The 18278-nt window shown below is 42.6% G+C and overlaps 1 protein-coding gene and 1 long non-coding RNA gene across 6 annotated transcripts in view; one reads left to right on the top strand and one right to left on the bottom strand.

Moving 5' to 3' along the window:
- Positions 1-18278, top strand: part of LOC140729120 (coronin-2A-like) — a 163517-nt gene that overhangs the window by 89186 nt on the left and 56053 nt on the right. The window contains exon 1 of one of the 4 annotated variants that reach the window (XM_073048550.1): positions 16533-16672. The exons of the other annotated variants lie outside the window; for them this stretch is intronic. The gene's annotated coding sequence lies outside the window, so the exon portion shown is untranslated. Of the gene's footprint in view, positions 1-16532; positions 16673-18278 lie in introns of those variants that run through there. 4 annotated transcript variants of the gene reach the window in all.
- On the bottom strand, positions 12520-17007 carry LOC140729122 (uncharacterized). 2 transcript variants are annotated; one of them, XR_012099273.1, is made up of 4 exons: positions 16920-17007; positions 16435-16809; positions 15263-15436; positions 12520-12742 (listed from the first exon to the last, which is right to left on the bottom strand). It is a non-coding gene; the product is annotated as an uncharacterized lncRNA (long non-coding RNA). The 2 variants fall into 2 exon arrangements; XR_012099272.1 differs by lacking the exon at positions 12520-12742 and having other exon boundaries at positions 13169-15436.

The following is an 18278-nucleotide window of genomic DNA, read 5'->3' as shown; positions in this document are numbered from 1 at the left end:
TTCCTATCCCACCTCCACTGACTGTCATCCCACCCTTATCTGGGTCTACCCAGCATCCACTAGCCTCCGTCTCGCTCTCTTCCCTCGCTTCTACACACAGTCCATCTTCCTTCTACGCTCTCAGGCCTGATGCAGGATCGTAACCTGCAGCGTCAACTATTCCTTTGCCTCCACAGAGGCTGCTTGGCCTGCTGAGATCTTCCTGATGTTTATTTCAAACTTTCCAGCATCTGCATCCCTTTATGTTCTCACAATAATCTGACTGATTTGTAAGTGCTTTCTGAAATATTTGTTCAGGGTTAATTTTGAATGGACAATCGACACCAGCCTAGCAGTAAAATTCACCTCCCATGAACAAACAAAGCACTATGTGTAAGAAGTGTAGCGGTGTTAGACAGACACTCAATTAGGAAAGCATAGAAGGATATATACTTTCTGGGATTAGAGTAAATGGACAAAGGAGCTTGGTATAGGAATTTGAGGCCGAAGGGTCATTCCTTTCTTTATCAATCTTTTTTATTGAGTTTCAAATAGATAAACATAACAATGATAATGATACAAAGAGATCGGGATTACATTAATAATGGTTAACGTATACATAAACAGACTCTGAGACACATGTTACTGGAAGGGCCATTCCTTTGCTGTACACACAGCTCCAAGACCTTAAGTTTACATAGAACATAGAACAATACAGCACAGTACAGGCCATTTGGCCCACAATGTTGTGCTGACCCTTAAACCCTGCCTCCCACATAACCCTCCACCTTAAATTCCTCCATATACCTGTCTAGTAGTCTCTTAAATTAAAGTTTGACTAATAGGGAAGAATTTGCCTTCAACATGCCAAATGTTGAATACGTCTGTGAATTATCCTGTGCTGCTTTGCTATGTTACTGGTGCTATATAGAAGCAGTGGTTGTTATATGGCCTCTCTGTTGCTAACACACTATAGGTTTTGGGAATGTTTAACAGACTCTGCTCGTTTGTGGAGTCTGCTCCATTATGTGCCACGTCAGATGATGTGGGCAAGCATGGTCTTGACCATGGAAGTTCTTGGCAGGTTTGTAGAGCACAACTATTCAAGAGTTTACATTGGGTAGCTATTCTTTGGCTGTTGCCCAGGGTTTGAAGATATTGTTGCACTTTACACAGAGTCATCAAAGAGGACTCATTATTTCGTGCTGCTTCATTGCAACTATGCACCAATCAGTAAATTGTGGGATATATGAAACTGGAAGAAAGGAGAAAGTGATGTAAGTGCATATAGAATTCTCCAATAATTATTAAAATTGATGGGCTTAGAATTCCCAGTAAATGGTGGAACGAGGCCCTCTCCAATAAGATTTGGTCTCCGTGGCACAGACATTCCTTTCTCCAAAATCAGACATCAGATCAAAGGAACCAGCTGATGCTTCTCTGTGATGTCATTAAGTAGGCGGCAGAGCCAATCGTATTGAGGAACTCCCACAGACAAGACAGGATGTAGAAAGCAAATTTTGAGTTAATATTTTAAATATAATAGAGTTCAAAATATTCATAAGATTGAGGAATGTACAGATAAATGGTCATGATAATAACTGAAATATCACAAACATCAAAAAGAACTCATATTATTGCTTGATATTTACCTCATGTTTGTTTGCTTCAAGGAATGATTGATTTGGTTTTTATTGTTAAAGTCTAAGGATTAAATGTAATTCATCCAGGAGCTCTCTTGGATGGCACACTGGCTCAGCTGTTAGAGGTGCTGCCTCACAGGGTCAGTGACCTGGGTTCATTCCTGACCTCCGGTGCTGCCTACGATGAGTTTGCACCTTTCCCCTCAGACATGTAGGTTTCCTCGGGGTGCTCCAGTTTCCTCCCTCATCACAAAGACTTGCGAGTTTGATTAGCCACTCTGAATTTCTCCAAACTTGTAGAAGACTTATAGAATCTGTTGAGAGTTGATGAGAAATGTGGGGAGAATTTAAAAATAAGAGTTTAGTATGATTGAGTGCTTGATGGTTAGCATGGATTTAGTGGGCTGAAGGGTGGATGTCTCTATATCTTCAAAGTAAATCCACCAGGTCCTTCACATCAATGAGAGAGCAGATGAGTCCTGGATCTGCTGAAAGGTGGTACCTCCTACAACATTGCCTTGACTTGGACTCTTTGAATGCTACCTAAATACAGTCTCTGGTGTGTGGCATGGACGAATAGTCCTCCAAGAGCTGAGTCAAGAACAATGAGCATTCTGCCCACTGAACCATCATAAACTGAAACAAGTTAGCTTGTTTAGCAGCTCTGTAAGTGGGATTTGCATGTTCGAACGCAATCCTGGAACCTGATCATTAAACCAAGGTCATGTCCCTAAAATATGTATGCAATGTTCTCCTGAGGGTAGCTCCTTCACTCAAATTCATTTGGAAGTGGAATAACTGGGCAGTTCCCTCTCTGTTCTTTGGGCAATGTACTGTAGATAGTGTAGATATAATCATTTACCTACACCGATTCAGTGCTTCACAGAAAGGTGTAGATAACTGGAGAAAAGATACTTGGCGATGTTACAAATAGAAAATGCTGGACATACTCAGCTAAAGGCTGATTTATACTTCTGCATAAGCTCTATGTCGTAGCCTACGCAAGTGGCCTACGCCGTTGTGAGCATTTATACCTGTGCGTTGGTGTGTCTGCGTCGCTCTGCAATTCACTGCCGAAACGCTAGTTGGTGGTGGGATTTCTATGCCACTGTATTGAGTTTCTTCGTGTTCGTATGTACATATTTTTGAACTTCCTCAATTAACCTCTCCTCAGTTGGTCCATTTTCCATGTTCTTCTCTCCTCTCTCAATTCGAAAATGGCAGGGAAGAAGCAACCGGAAATGCGATGCTACCAAGTGGACCAATCATAGTTGTCGCGGTCTACATCGCCGCGATGCGTAGTTACATTTTTGGGGAGGTGTACGTCAGGCTACAGTGTAGGGTATGTGGTTACCTACGGCGTAGATTCGACGCAGAAGTATAAATTGGCCGTAAGTCAGAGATGATGCAGTTCCTCCAGCTGTCCATTCCATATACAGCTGAGTAAGAAAAAAGTCAAAAGTTTGGAAAGGTTGGAAGTCCTAAACTGCTGATAGAATATGTCCCAATGCACTGGTAGTATAAAACTATCAAGGAGTCTGGCCAATTCGCAGAGGCAAGGAGAAGAGCAATGTTTTTCAGAGGGCTAATAGTCATGGGAGTGGAGTAACATGCACTATGCCTGGCGCTAGATGAATTGAAGTATGCAGTTGCATGAGAGCTCTGAGGACATCTTGACATTAAGCCTTAAGTTTTTGAAGGAGCTTCCTTCTCTGTTTCAGATCAATTATAACTTGACATTTTAATAGTCATTTAACTATACTCAATGAGTTATAGTCTAATGATCACTAACAAAAGAAAATCTGCAGATGCTCGAAATCCCTCCAGCATTTTGTGTGCATTGCAATAGTTTAATGATTATTAAAATCCAGTACATTTCTGTTGGTATTTGATAAGAGTTAGGCAAACTTTCAGAGGGTTTTATCTTGGTAAAATGATAAGAGTACCTGGATTAAAAATAATGAAATTAGGTCACTCAGTACTGACAAAACATGTTCAGCCCAAATGTGAGTTTGGCAAGTTTATTCAGTCTGTTCGTTACATTGTTTCAAACTGAGTGGATGACTTCTGTTGATCACAGCAGCTTGGTTCTATCATTTGTATAGGGGATAGTCTGTGAGGCTTTTATTTATTTTTATTTTTGTTTATTTAAAGATACAGCACAGAATAGGCCCCTCCGGCCCTTTAACTTGCACAGCCCAGCTCCCAACGTCCCCAATTTACAATGATGGGAGGCATTGGACGTGTGGATAGCCAGAGGCTTTTTCCCAGGGCTGAAATGGCTAACACGAGGGGGCATAGTTTTAAGGTGCTTGGAAGTAGGTACAAGGGGGATGTCAGAGGTAGGTTTTTCACAGAGAGAGAGGTGGGTGCGTGGAATGCACTGCCAGCAATGGTAGAGGTGGATACATCGCGCTAATCGCTATGCTACTGTGGTTCTCTAATTTAATAGTCGTGTTTATATTAAATAGTAAATCAGAAGCAGAATATATGTTTTTCTGATTAAACTACAATTGAACTGGGACACACACAAAATGCTGGAGGAAGTCAGCAGGCCAGGCAGCATGTATGGAAAAAAGTACAGTCGATGTTTCAGGCCAAGACCCTTCGGCAGGAATAGAGAAAAAAAAAGAAGAGTAGATTTAAAAGGTGGGGGGAGGGGAGAGAGAAACACAAGGTGATAGGTGAAACGGGGAGGGTGAGGGGTGAAGGAAAGAGCTGGGAGTTGATTGGTGAAAGAGATACGGGGCTGGAGAAGGGGGAGTCTGATGGAAAAGAACAGAAGGCCATGGAAGAAAGAAAAGGGGGGGGAAACAATGGGCAGGCAAGGAGAGAAGGTGAAAGAGGGAAAAGGGGATGGGGAATGGTGAAGGGGGGGGGGGCTTAACCAGAAATTTGAGAAATTAATGTTCATGTCATCATGAACTGGGACCAGTGAGCAAGATTTAGTGACAGTAGTTTCTCCAGCGTTAGTCTGTGAACAATTAGATGCCTAATATGCGCTGATAATGGAACCTTGCATGTCCTCCTAGCGTGGGTAAGGTCTGGTCAAGGACTGCCATCTGTAACGTAGGCAGGACCTTGCTGGAATGGAACATCTCACGGGTGTGCCTCAGGCGTTATCCCCTGCACCATTCACTTTACACAGCAGATTATACAGTATTTTCCTGGAACTGGTCTTCAAAAGTGCTTCAAAGACTGGGGGTTGTAAAATCTGCTGGACCAAGGGGCCAGTGGAGATCAGTGAGGAAAGGAGGAGGAAGACAATTAGGTCACGCTCTCTGCACATTCATTTGACCAAGAGTGTATTAAATGTCTCTGTTGTATCTGCCTTCACCAGCACCTCGGGCAACACATTCCAGGCATCCACCACTTTCTATGTGTAAAAAACAAATGCCCTACATATATCCCTTCTACATGTTTTTTCTGTACCTTCATTGTCCCATTAGTTCAATGCATTATCTTGGATTGAGTCAATACCACTCCATTTTCCTGTTTAAGGCATCTATGAAGTGTTTGAGAGGCTATTCCTCACGATGTACCCTTCAGAGTGCAGTGGTGCCCTAGCTCACGGTCTATGAATGTTTATCTCTCAATGCCTTAACCTGCTTACCAATTTTGTACGGGCACTTAATAATTCACAAGTAAGTTTAACCAACTTGTGACCCTAGCACACTGAATGATTGCCTGCTGCTTAGTCTATAATCAATGCCACAGATTTTGCCAGAATACACTCAATGGTTTTAAATTCAATTGTCAATGAAGATCATCATCCGCGCAGTGGGAAGCACGTTGAATCTTGTTGTGCATACCTGAGTTAGTCGTAGAAAAAAATCAGCAGTGCCTGAGGCCCAACAGGAGCAGCACAGTGCTACCTCACACTTCACAGCTTCAGTTCAGTCCTTGGGTGCTTTCCCTGTGGAGTTTGCACATTCTCCATGGCCAGAAGGATTTACTCTGGGTGATCCCAAAAATGAGCACGTTGTTAGGGTAATTGGCCACCATTATGTTACTGGCCTTTACACTGCTGGCATTCGGGGCAGCAATGAAGGACCTCCATCTCTGGTGAGGTTCAGGGCTTCCTTCATTGTGTCAGCAGCTTCCCTTCAGTTTTCACGACTGTCAGGCATGCAAGTCCTGGGTGGAGACTCAGGAATACTGTCACACTCAGATGCAGAAGGATTCTTCATCGCTGTTTCCATAACAGTTTTGTTTTACCAGTCAGGATTGTTAGCCCTGAGCTGAACCCCCAAACCTGGAGGACCAGTGAACCACTTTTTGTCTGGCCTCTACCCTTTGACCTGTTTGGCATGGGTGAACCTTCCAAGAGCCAAAGCATAAAGTCCTGACTCCAGCCAACTTAGCTCTCCAGTTCATTGAGGCACACAAGCCTCCAAACCGTAGGATAAGATTGTGGTCCTCTTGGAGGAATTGGCCACTATAAGTCACCCCTAATGGAAGTTGCTGCTTGGAGAACTGGTGGGGAGTAAATTGTAGTTGGTTGTGATAGGCCTGTGTGAGGGAATATATTACAGTGGGGAGACGGCATTCTTTGTGAAATGGCACGGTGTTAGTGGGAGAACTGGCCTTCTCCTGTCACATGGAACTCTATACAGAATCCAGCTTGGATCTGATATGGAGACAAGTCCATGGCTGAATTTTGGGAGTGAGATAATTCAATCTGGAAATTGGTCAGTCATTTTCCTCTGTAGAATTAGTGATTTTCCAATTCATGCTGCTGATAAAACTCACCTCCTAGGTCTATTATATTTCATGAACAAGGCATAGGTTACAATGTTAAAAATTAACTTGCATTGTACTTATCACATTAATTGCACTTACTGCCACAGAGACAAACTTGTGCAAACATATGATTTACCGGTAACTGGCTGAATTTAATGAAATTTTTGATTTACTTTACATTGTGTTTCAAAATCAGACTTTATTGTCACGTACAATGAAAAAATGTTCTTGCAGCAGCATCACAGAACATAGAACAATACAGCACATTGTAGGCCATTCAGCCCACAATGACCATATAAACAGGATTTAAAAGAAAAACACAAGTTAAACATAAGCAATTTTTAAAGAGTGAACATAAAACCAAAAACAAACATAATCCATTTTAGCACAAAATGATCATTGTGTTGCTAAAATCTAGTGATTACAGTTGTGCTGGTTGGTTCAAGAACCAGTTGGTTGAAGCGAAGTAGCTGTTTTGAACCTGGTGGTGGGGGACTTCAGGCCTCTGTACCTAGTAGCTGCAAAAGGAAGGTGTGGCCTAGATGGTGGGGAATTTTGATGATGATTGTTGACCTACTGAGGCAGCACCTCCTCTAGATACAACTACTGGTGGGAAGGGATGTGCTTGTGATCGATTAGGCAGAGTCCATGATTCTCCGCAGCCTCTGACGTTCTTGTGTATTAGAATTGCCATTCCAGACTATAAGGCAACCAGTTGGGATACCTTTAACATCTGTAGAAGTTTGTCAGAGTGTTCAATGACAAACTGAAGCTCCTTAAAGAAATTAAAGACACTGGTGTGCTTTTCTTGTGATTGCTTCTATGTGCATGGCCCAGGACAGGTCATCCAATATGTTAAATCCCAGGAATTTAAAGCTGCTGACTCTGCTTACACATTCATGGTTCAAACGGAAACTCTAATAGAGATGTTTCATTTACATAGATCAGGACATGATAAGGGGAAGGTGTATACAAAAGAAAAGAACTGGAGGTACAAGAAATTTGAAATAAATTCAAAAGATACAAAGATTGGACAAGTGAGCAAAGGATATCAGGTTCCCTTTGTATAACACCTTTGGCATATTGAAAATGCCTTTAGTTACTTCACAAGGGCCCTATCAAGTAGAAAAAACCAAAGTGCTCAAGCAGCTGGTGGGGTAAGTATCCAAAAGCTTGGCCAATAGGCCTTTCTATGGAATATCTTAAAGGAGTAGTGCATTGTGAGACAGAGAGGTTTTGGGAATGGTTTTATTGCAAAGTTTACAATTCAGATAGTTGAAGGTACAGCACAAATGACAGGACAATTAAATCCTGGGTTGATTGACAGGACTGCACTGAGTTCACTGGAACTCTTTACAGAAATTGGGAGGAACAGGGCCGTGTAAGGAATTGAGGAGAATTTTTAAATTGAAGTCTTGTCTAGCTAGGGCTCTGTACAAGTCTGAAAGTCAGGGTTTAAAACACGCTGTAGGATTTGGTCTAAGGTTGCCTGTAGTCAGCAGATATTTTGATGACTTCTAGTTTGCAAAGGGGGGAATGATGGGAGTTCGACCAAGAGAACATTGGAATAATTAAGACATGTATGAAGGTTAGAAACAGCAGATAAGATTAGGCAGGGCTAGAATTGGAGATATTATGGATGTGGAAGTGAGTGGTCTTTATGACGAAATGAATGGGGAAGGGGTGATTACATATTTGGCATTGGAGGAAAGCAAAAAGCAACGGAGTACTGTGATAGGACAGAAGGCAGGAAAGTTAAATGATAAAAGTGAATGATATCATAAAGCACAAGGGTGAAGTCATAGGACAAGGAAAAGAGGAAATGATAGATCTAGAGGAGATATAAACGGGGACTGTAGATTAGCTGAGTCCAGAAGGCTCTGATGTGCTTTTTAGTCAACCAGAATTTTTGAGATTGTTTACCAAAAGTTCCAAATGGAGACTCTGCCTGTGGGAACTGTTTGCTGTGAATACTAAGCATGAAGCTGAGAAGGAACATACTAACAGGTTTCACGAGTGAATCTGCAGATGCTGGAAATAAATAAAAAACACAAAATGCTGGCAGAACACAGCAGGCCAGACAGCATCTAACAGGTTTATACACTCAGTGGCCACTTTATTAGGTACAGCTGCTTGTTAATGCAAATATCCAATCAGCAAATGATGTGGATGCAGCTCAAAGCATAAAGTCTTGCATACATGGTCAAGAGATTCAGTTATTGTTCAGACCAAACATCAGAATGGGGGAGAAATGTGATCTAGGTGACATTGATTGTGGAATGATTGTTGCTAGCAGGCAGGATGGTTTGAGTATCTCAGCAACTGCTGACCTCCTGGGGTTTTCATGCACAACAGTCTCCAGAGTTTATAGAAAATGGTGCGAGAAACAAAATACGTCCAGTCAGTGGCAGTGCTGTGGGTGAAAATGCCTTGTTAATGAGGGGGCACATCAGAGGATAATAGCCAGACTGGTTCAAGTTGACGAGAAGGTGACAGTAACTCAAATAAATGTGTGGTACAACAGTGGTGTGCCTCTGAACAAGGACTTTGTGGATCATGAAGTGCCCATTTGTACTGATCGGACAGTCATCCATTGTTGTACTTCCCATATTTCCATCAGCTCACCCTCCCAGATTCTACAAAGGAACTACGTGATAGGGGTAAATGGTAAGTGGTCAGTTACACCACCAATCTGCCTGCAATTGGGATGTGAGAAATATCTGAGGAGCCTTGAGGAAACTTATGGTCATAGGACCAATGTTCAAATTCCACTCAGATAGCACCAGGGGTCAGGATTGAACCCAGTTGCTTGAGCTTTGAAGCAGCAACTCTTCCACTGCATTGCACATTTTGTAAACAATTGTAGAACCACACTTAACATTTTGTCTTTTTGTTTGAGTGGTGTTGCTGGTAATGAATTGTTTCAATCGGTCAAAGGGCAGGAGAGATTAAATGAAGTAGAGGGTGATAATTTGAGTGGGTAGTAATGGGTAGGTAAAGAAGCAAGAGATTGTCCAGAAGGAACAGGAATAGTCATGAGACAAAGAAACAAAAACTGGGTCAGGAAGAGGTGTAAATGGGAACTGCAGAATTAGATCTAAAACTGTTAACCTTGGGTGTTGCCAAGGGCAACAATATAGGTGTTAAGCAACTCAAAGAAAAGGCTGGAGGAAACAGTCAACATTTCACCAAGACTGAAGAAGGGTCTCAGCCTGAAATGTCGACTTTTTCCTCTATTCCAGAGATGCTGCCTGAGTTCCTCCAGCATTTTGTTTGTGTTGCTTTGGATCTCCAGCATTGGCAAATTTTCTTGTGTTTTGTCAATAATAGGTATTATCTGTGTTTCACACTCTTGCCTCTAAGTTCAGAATTTATTATCACTGACATGAGGCATGAAATTTGCTGCTTTCTGATAGCAGTACAGTGTAAAAAAACATACAAATCTATAAATTACAAATGTAAATATTTCAAAGAAGGGAACAGTGAGGTCGTCTTCATGAACCGTTCAGAAATCTGATGGCAGAGGATAAGAAACTGTTCCTAAAACAAATGTATTTTCAGTTTCCTGTACCTCCTCCATGATGGCAGAAGGGGGCACGTTCCAGATGATGTGAGCAAAGATGGATGCCACCTTATTGAGGCACTGCCTCTTGAAGATGTCCTTGAAGTCAGGGAGGGTTTTGCCCGTGATGAGCTGGCCCAGTCTATAACCTCTTGTGATCCCGTGCTTTGGCAGACATCCCACCCTGCAAAAACTCATTTCAGGGAGGTAGCACCATCAATTTGCGGGAGACTCCCCGGAGAGGTGGAATAGAGTAGCTCCTTAGCAGCTAGCCAGCTAGTTTAAATAACATTAGGTATGCTAATGATGAATGACACCTGATAAACTCACCTCAACATGTCTTTTACATTTTAACCCATCATGGGCAATAGTAAAGTCACTGTTGCAAACAGTGCAGCAAGCAACACTGTCATTGTTTTTGACCCCAATTAGGCAGGGGTACACTTCAGTGTAGTCTGGGGTGAAGTATATTTTCTTTTTTTGGAACACTCTGCCATAGTTCTCATTCCCTCTCTCTCTCTCTCTCCCCCTCTCTCTCTCTCTCTCGCCCCCTCTCTCTCTTCCCCTCTCTCTCTTCCCCTCTCCCTCTCCCTCTCGCTCGCTCTCAAAAAAATCGATTTCTGGGATATTGTATATAATTTGCGGGCGTCAGGGAGCCGCTATCAGTATGCGGGAGACTTCCGGAACTTCGGGGAGAGGTGGGGTGTCTGCATTGGATACAACATGCCAGGCCATCATGCAATCACTTTGACTACTTTTCACTGTATATCTATAGAATTGTTTAAGATCTTTGGTGACACACCAAACCTCCTTATGACATGGAGCTGCTGGCGTGCTTTCTTTGTGAGTGCATCAACGTCTTGGGCCTGGGATAGGTCCTCTGAGTTGTTGAAAGACAAGAATTTGAGGATTTAATTTCCAATTCACAATTTTCCCGGCCAAGGCTCCAGTGTTCTGTTGGAGTGCTGCACTGTCAGTAAGTTCAATGCAATGTTAAACCAAGGAGCAGAATCTGTAGTTGCTGGAAACTGTACAATACGTCATTGACCCAACATGTTGACTCGGTTTCTCTCTGCACACAAAATGCTGGAGCTACTTAGCAGGCTAGGCAGCATCTATGGAAAAGAGGAACAGTTGATGTTTTGGGCCAAGACCTTTCATCAGGACAGATCGGCCCAAAACGTGAACTGTTTACTCTTTTCCATAGACACTGCCTGGCCTGCTGAGTTCCTCCAGCATTATGTGTACATTAATTTGATTTCCAGCATTTGCAGATTTTCTCTTGTTTGCTCTCTGACCTATTTGGTGCTTTCCACATTTTATCCTAAAATCAACATAATTCGAAACATAAACACAAGAGAATCTGCAAATGCTGGAAACACACAAAAAATGTTGGAGGAAGGAGTATGCAGTTGATGGTTTGGGGCGAGACCCTTCGTTAGGAAATCATTTGAAATTGATGCTTTGGGCTGTTTGTGGTTCTTGCTATTAGCAAATTTATTCTGCTTTTCCTACACTAAAACAGTGACAATAGTTAAAATGCACTTCATTAACTCCAATGAGTTTTTGATTGACTTGAATAGGTGTTGAAGATCCTTTTACAATTAAAACCCTTCTTTTATGTGATCAGTAATGATCTGTTGAAGGCAGATAAACATGTTGCAAACTACAACTATAACTAGTCCACTTAAGACAAAGCAACTTCACTGCTCCAAAGAGCACCATATGAGGCCACTCTTACCCTCGGCCATTAGGGCCATTAGGGCCAACTGAGTCAACTGAGCTGGGGAAGTGATAGTCTCCCCCCCCCTCCCCATTAAACCATTATTAAGCTCTGTTTACTGCACCCTGCTATTGCGGACAGACAGTGCAATACTACCATCACTTCTTATCTGGGTGGTGTGAATGTACACCCATGGCTGAATAATATTACAGTATTTCTTGCACTATTAACTTATCAGTGTGAACTTGGAAATCTCGTAAATCTTGTCATCTTTGACTTGTAAATCTTATGCATCTTACTTTTGAGGTAACTTTTTTCTTACTTAGAACGTTTGGACATCTGTGCACTTGTAATGCCACTGTGATGCAGTAATTTCCTTTGGGATCAATAAAGTATTACTGTATCTATCTTAAAACTTTAATTATTCAACAGAATATGTACACAACGCTGGAAGAACTCAGCAGGTCAGGCAGCATCCGTGAGAAAAGAGTAGCCAATGTTTCGGGCCGAGACCCTTCATCAGGAATGGGAGGGGAAGAGAGGGCCAAAGCCCAGTAATAGAGATAGGGGAGGGGGTAGGGCCTAGAGGCTCTCCCCTTTCAACTTTCTGCTTCTTTATCTCTACAGTTCTTTCATGCTTATCCCCTCCCCCCTTTATCTTTCCTCTGATTGGTTTTCCACCTGGCACCTCTAGCCCTTCCCCCTCCCCTATCTCTATTACTGGGCTTCGGCCCTCTCTCCCACCCCCCCACCCCCCATTCTTGATGAAGGGTCTCGGCCCGAAACGTTGGCTTCTCTTTTCTCACGGATGCTGCCTGACCTGCTGAGTTCTACCAGCGTTGTGCACATATTCTTTGATCCACAGCATCTGCATTTGTATTTTTGTGTTTTAATTATTCAACAGTTCTTGACTTGTCTGGTCCTGTGCTGGAAAAGCCTCTTTAAACATTTGTTTCCCACCTACAGAGTTCTGTAAATGTTGTATTAACACCCTATTGTTTGCTAATGTCCTTAACATCAACCAATGCTTGAATTGGTGTTGTCCTCAAATATCCACCAATAACCAATAAGGAATCCAATCAGAGACCAGATCTGTGTACAAAGATTAAGAAAGATTTTAATTTTTCATGAACGTATGAAGCCTATTTGACAGTCTCACTTGTCTAAGGATGCTGTAAATGTTTATCTTATTGTCAAAGTATGCACATACAACACATCTCTGGTATTCATTTTCTCCAGAAAGCCATGAAATACAGAAAAAAACATGAGTCATTGAAAGACAATACATCAACCCTCTCCCTACATGAAAAGGAAAAATAAACAAAACTTGCAACCCCCACCCCCTCCCTCGCACAAAAGCTAACAGATTGCCCACATAAAAATTGGCAGCTAGAACATCAAACGCCAAACCCCAACCCCTTCCTTCGCAAAAAAACTGTGACAAGAGCATCAAAATTCCAACCCCCTCCCCTGCAGAAAAGTACAGCGACAATAACGTCAAACCTCCACCCCCTCTCTCATACTCAAAGATTAACAGATCACCCACAGAGAAAAACCCACAAGAATATCAGACCCCAAATCCCCAACCCCTCCCTCTCACAAAAACTAACATATCGCCCACCCAGAACTTCAACCCACCAATCAGCAACAGGAAGGAAAACACAGAAAACTGAAGGAGAGCAAGATGGACTACAGATAATAATCGTATAAATCTTAGAATTTTGAAAATATTCTCTCGTCAGAATAAAAGGACCTCATCACCCGGGACATGCTCCCTTTTCATTGCTACCATCAAGGAAGAAGTACAGGAGCCTGAAGACACACACTCATTGTTTCAGGAATAGCTCCTTCCCCTCTGCCATCAGATTTCTGAATGGAGAAGGAACTCCTGAATGCTACCTTGCTTTTTTTTTCATTTTCTGCTCTCTTTTTGTTCTATTTATCGATTGTTTTATTATTATGCTGCAAAACAACAAATTTCATGACATATGCTAGCGTTATCAACTCTGAATCTGATTCTGAGCCACGTCCTAACTCGACCTGTACAGACACTGATTTACCTGCTGTACAGAGTCAGCAGGTTTTCATTTGGTTTCAATATTTAAGTATTCACCACATCCTCTGTGAGACTGCTAATTGTTAAAGACCTGGCTGTGTTTCTGTTCCTAACGTTCCAAAAGAAAGTCTGTCAAATTAATTTTGGCACTCGGAGAAGGGGAATTAATGGTTTATCTTTTGTAGATGTCAATAACATTCCTTTTTATGCTCATTTCAAACCTCTGCATAGTTGGCCCCACCCTATCTTCTTCAGTTCCACAGCCCTCACATCACAACACCACTCCAATTCCAACCTGTGCCTTCTGCTGCCACTATCCTGAACTTCTGAAATTCGCTACTTAAACCTCTATTAATCTCTACTTTTACCCCCTCTAAGTTACTGTTAATGTCCTACCATTTCATCGAGATTTTGCTCAACTACCCTTGTGCTTAGGTAACAATTTATTCTGATAATGTCCCTGCTTGAGATGATATTCGTACATTTAAAGGTGCTACGTAAATTGTCTCTTGAGCAGGTATTCTATTCAGAGCTTCGAGTTGGGAGCTTATCTTGACAGCAATGAACACACAGTAATAATATACTCTGCGAATAAGCCAATTGCATTCTTGCAGAAATCTCAGCAGAATATTTGCAGCATTCTTCTGCTCTCAGTCTCTGACCATTTTTTTTTACAGATTCTTTGCCAACAGTCTCAGCTCTTTTATCCATGTTCCATGACATTCAACTGAAGAGTGGCTTTTCACTGAATTACCCTTGCGCACAGAATCAGAATTAATATCGCTGGTATACGTCGTGAAATTTGAAGTCACTTCAACCATTATTGTGTTACATAGAATCAACTTCTAGCTTTTTTTCTTGTTTCTCTGTGCCAGATTACATTTTTTTGTTTCTATTTCACTTCAGAAAAATATTCCTGCCTGGGTACACCAATCACTTTGTTTCATGTGGATTGCTAAGTGTTGTGATAGATTCCTTGCTTTGGCTCTTGTCAGAATCCGAATCAGGTTCAATATCACCGGCAGCAATAAATACATAAAATCTGTTTTTATTAGGTAAGTTAAATAACTAGTGCAAAAAAAGTGGTGAGTTTATGGGTTCAATGTCCATTCAGAAGTAAGATAGCAGAGGGGAAGAAGCTGTTTCCGAATTGCTGAGTGTGTGTCTCCTCCCTGATGGTAGCAATGAGAAGAGGGCATGTCCTGGGTGGTGGGGTCCTTAATGTTGGATGCCACCTTTTTGAGGCATCGCTCCTTGAAGATGTCCTGGGTGATGGGGAGGCTGGTGCCCATGATGGAGCTGATTGAGTTTACAACTTACTGCAGCTTATCTCGATCCTGTGCAGTACCCCCTTCCCCATACCAGATGGCTTCCTGAGTTTATGGGGTTAAACCCCACACTAGGGAGCAGAACAAAAAAAAAAATATCCCACTGGACTGCTCCACAGAGGGTCCTGTCTACCCTCTCAGGCGGATGCAAAAGTTCCTCTGGCACTACCTTAAAATAATTAGAACCAGAGTTAGGTCTAGAATTTGCACATTGAATCATGAGATTACCTGGTGCTGGTTACATTTGGTGAGTTTGGCTGTTGTGATTGTCACCTTACAACTAAGTGTAGCACCAGCAGGTAGAGACACTCACAAAATGCTGGTAGAACACAGCAGGCCAGGCAGCATCTATAGGAAGAAGCGCTGTCGACGTTTCAGGCCGAGACCCTTCGTCAGGACTAACTGAAAGGAAAGATAGTAAGAGATTTGAAAGTAGTGGGGGGAGGGGGAAATGCGAAATGAAAGGAGAAGACCGGAGGGGGTGGGATGAAGCTGAGAGCTGGAAAGGTGATTGGCGAAAGTGATACCGAGCTGGAGAAGGCACTGCCTGGTGGAGCCACAGACCTGGATTCCGATGCAACCTGCGATGAGTTTACATATATTCCATTTGCTAATGGTGCTCCAGTTTCCTCCCACATCCCACAGATGCATGGGCAGATAAATCCACCGACAAAATGAGAATTGCCCCGGGCACGTGGGTGATTAGAATATGGGAGGAGTTGATAGATATGTGGGGAGATTATTTTAAAAAGAGATAAGTAGGAAATAGCCTAAATGGGTGGTTGGTGGTTGATATGGACTCAGCAAAGTGAATGGCCTCTTGCTGTTTCTCTATGAATCTGTAACAATAATGTTAACATTGTCTTGGAGCTATGAAAGGTACCATTGAAATAATGTATGCACTGTCCTAATGTAGGGAATAGAACAGCCAGTTGAGACACAGCAAGATCCCAGTAACTGCAACGTAACCAAAACTAATTTCAGTGGTATTGATCGAGGAACAAATAATGGCTCAGTCACACCCGTGTGCCTGGCACCCGGATTGAGAGCGTCCCTCTATAATCTGAGACCTTTGATACAATTGCTCCTTTCGCCCTCTGGAAAGCACATAATTGCTGTCGTTGAACACGGCCCTGGGCTCTGTGCCAAATAATGTAGCATCGCGCCAATTTACGGCTTTTGTTGAATGGTCTATTACAGGACAGTACGTTTCGGCGCGGCGCACTTCCATCGGGAATCCTTGTGCTTTGATGAAACCATGGGGATAGCTAATTGTTTTGTCTTAAGCACTGAGATCGATGATTTCTCGGAGGGGGGGGGGTTGCAGTTGGAGAGGTGAGGAAGAGAGTGAGTGAGCTACCACCCCCTCCCCCGTCTGAATTTCACAATGACACGCTCACCTGCTCGGCCGGAGACTCCACCCTCCCCAGGCGTAGACGAGCGAATCCACACACACAGGGTGTCAAATCAACCTGCGGCTGGCGTGATCACCTCTCTGCGGGCTTTGAATGGACTTTGTTGCGGTAGGGACGCAGATGATGACCCTTGACGGGGTGAGGCAGGCACAGTGAGAAGCCAGACGCGTCCCCTGGATTATTACCTCCTATTTGCCTCCAGTCCCCATCTGATCGGCGCAGGGTAAGTGCGCACAGTGTTGTGCCTTTCCTTTGTCAAAGGGATACGTGGTTTGGCTCTGGACCAAAACGTGTTGCACATTCAGTATTTAACGTGTCTATATTGAGCAAATGTGAAATCTCTTGTGCTTGTGAAATTATCTGTGTAAGGTACAGAGCACTCAGTTATATGCACAACTTGGGAAAAGTACGCAATTAAAAGGGCGGCAATCTCAGTGTTGGGACAAATAAAAAGATTAATCTTATCCTACCAGTTTGCGTTCTCCCAATTTAAGTCCTGCGGCGGTAAACGGGCCCTTTGGGAGTCTCGAAGGCGTAGACTTATAGCCGTGTTCCCCCTGCCCGCTTGCCATACGGGAACTGTGGAGAAATGGTTGATTATTTGATTTGCCAAATTTCATGAAACAGAAAATGACGGAAGAAACTCCCAGCGGTAAATGGAAACGAGATAACATTTCAGGCTTCCTTTCCAGTCCCGATGAAGGGTCTCGGCCCAGAACGTCAACTCTTTTCCATAAGATACTGCCTGACTTGCTGAGTTCCTCCAGCATTTCGCGCGTGTTGCTTTGGATTTCCAGCATCTGCAGATTTTCTCGTGTTTGTAACATTTCTGGCTCTAATCCTTTTAACTTTGGGCAGAGCAGAAAGCTGTGGATCACAATCAGTTTTATTATCGCTGACATTTGTTGTTCCGTGGCAGCAGAACAGTGCAAGACATTTAAAATAACAATATCAGGATATAAATGAAAAGTGCAAAAGAGGGTTAAAAACTATGTTCATTTGGCTTCAGAAATCTGAGCGCAGAGGGGAAGGTGTTCCTAAAACGTTTATCACACTTGACTACCTCTGCCCCGTTCTCAGCCTTTTAAAGACTGTTAATTTTAGTTACCAGTGTTTATCTCTCCTCTCATAGTTAAATGCTAAATTTCGCGTGCAAGTTGTTCCATTTCTCAGTATAATGAAGGAACAATAATATAGGGCGACCAGGTGCGGGTTCTTTTGATCATCATTGTGCTGCAGATGTCTTCTCGAGCCAAACTTTTTAAAGAACTCGCATCGTTCTGCCCTTGGCGCTAGATCTCCATCGAGCATTAAGAATAACTAACACTCCCTATTCTAAATCACTGGATGGAAAGTGTATGCGAAGAAATGGTCAAAGTTTCCTTATTGTTAGTCAGCTTGTTTGTTTGATGGCAACACTTGCGGGCTGCCCCCATCGCAATATTTACCGACTTGATTAGATGCAAATGGCACATTTCACTGCATTTCCACGTGCAAGTCACCAATAAAGCTAATCCTTTTAAAGTAGATGCACTGTAAAACTGATGAGTAATTGCAACCAAAGGTCAGAGCTAATTTGGTCTAAAGTATGAAATGTACTGGAAGGCTATAAATTACACCACAGTATTAAAAAGAGAAATCACTTTGGCAATCTTCACAGTATTTGTGTTTCTGTTATGTGTGTGTTTATTTTAAAACTTTATTTGATTGAACTTCAGGTTTAAATTTTGATTTTTGGTGCAAAACTCGTGTGGTTGTGTTTTAGAAACCAGGCCATCCTTCTAACACGAGGAAATCTGCAGATCCTGGAAATTTAAACAACAGCACAC

The sequence above is a fragment of the Hemitrygon akajei genome, chromosome 6 (genome assembly GCF_048418815.1).
Source record: "Hemitrygon akajei chromosome 6, sHemAka1.3, whole genome shotgun sequence".
NCBI lineage: Eukaryota > Metazoa > Chordata > Chondrichthyes > Myliobatiformes > Dasyatidae > Hemitrygon > Hemitrygon akajei.
This window is presented reverse-complemented; position numbering and strand designations above follow the sequence as displayed.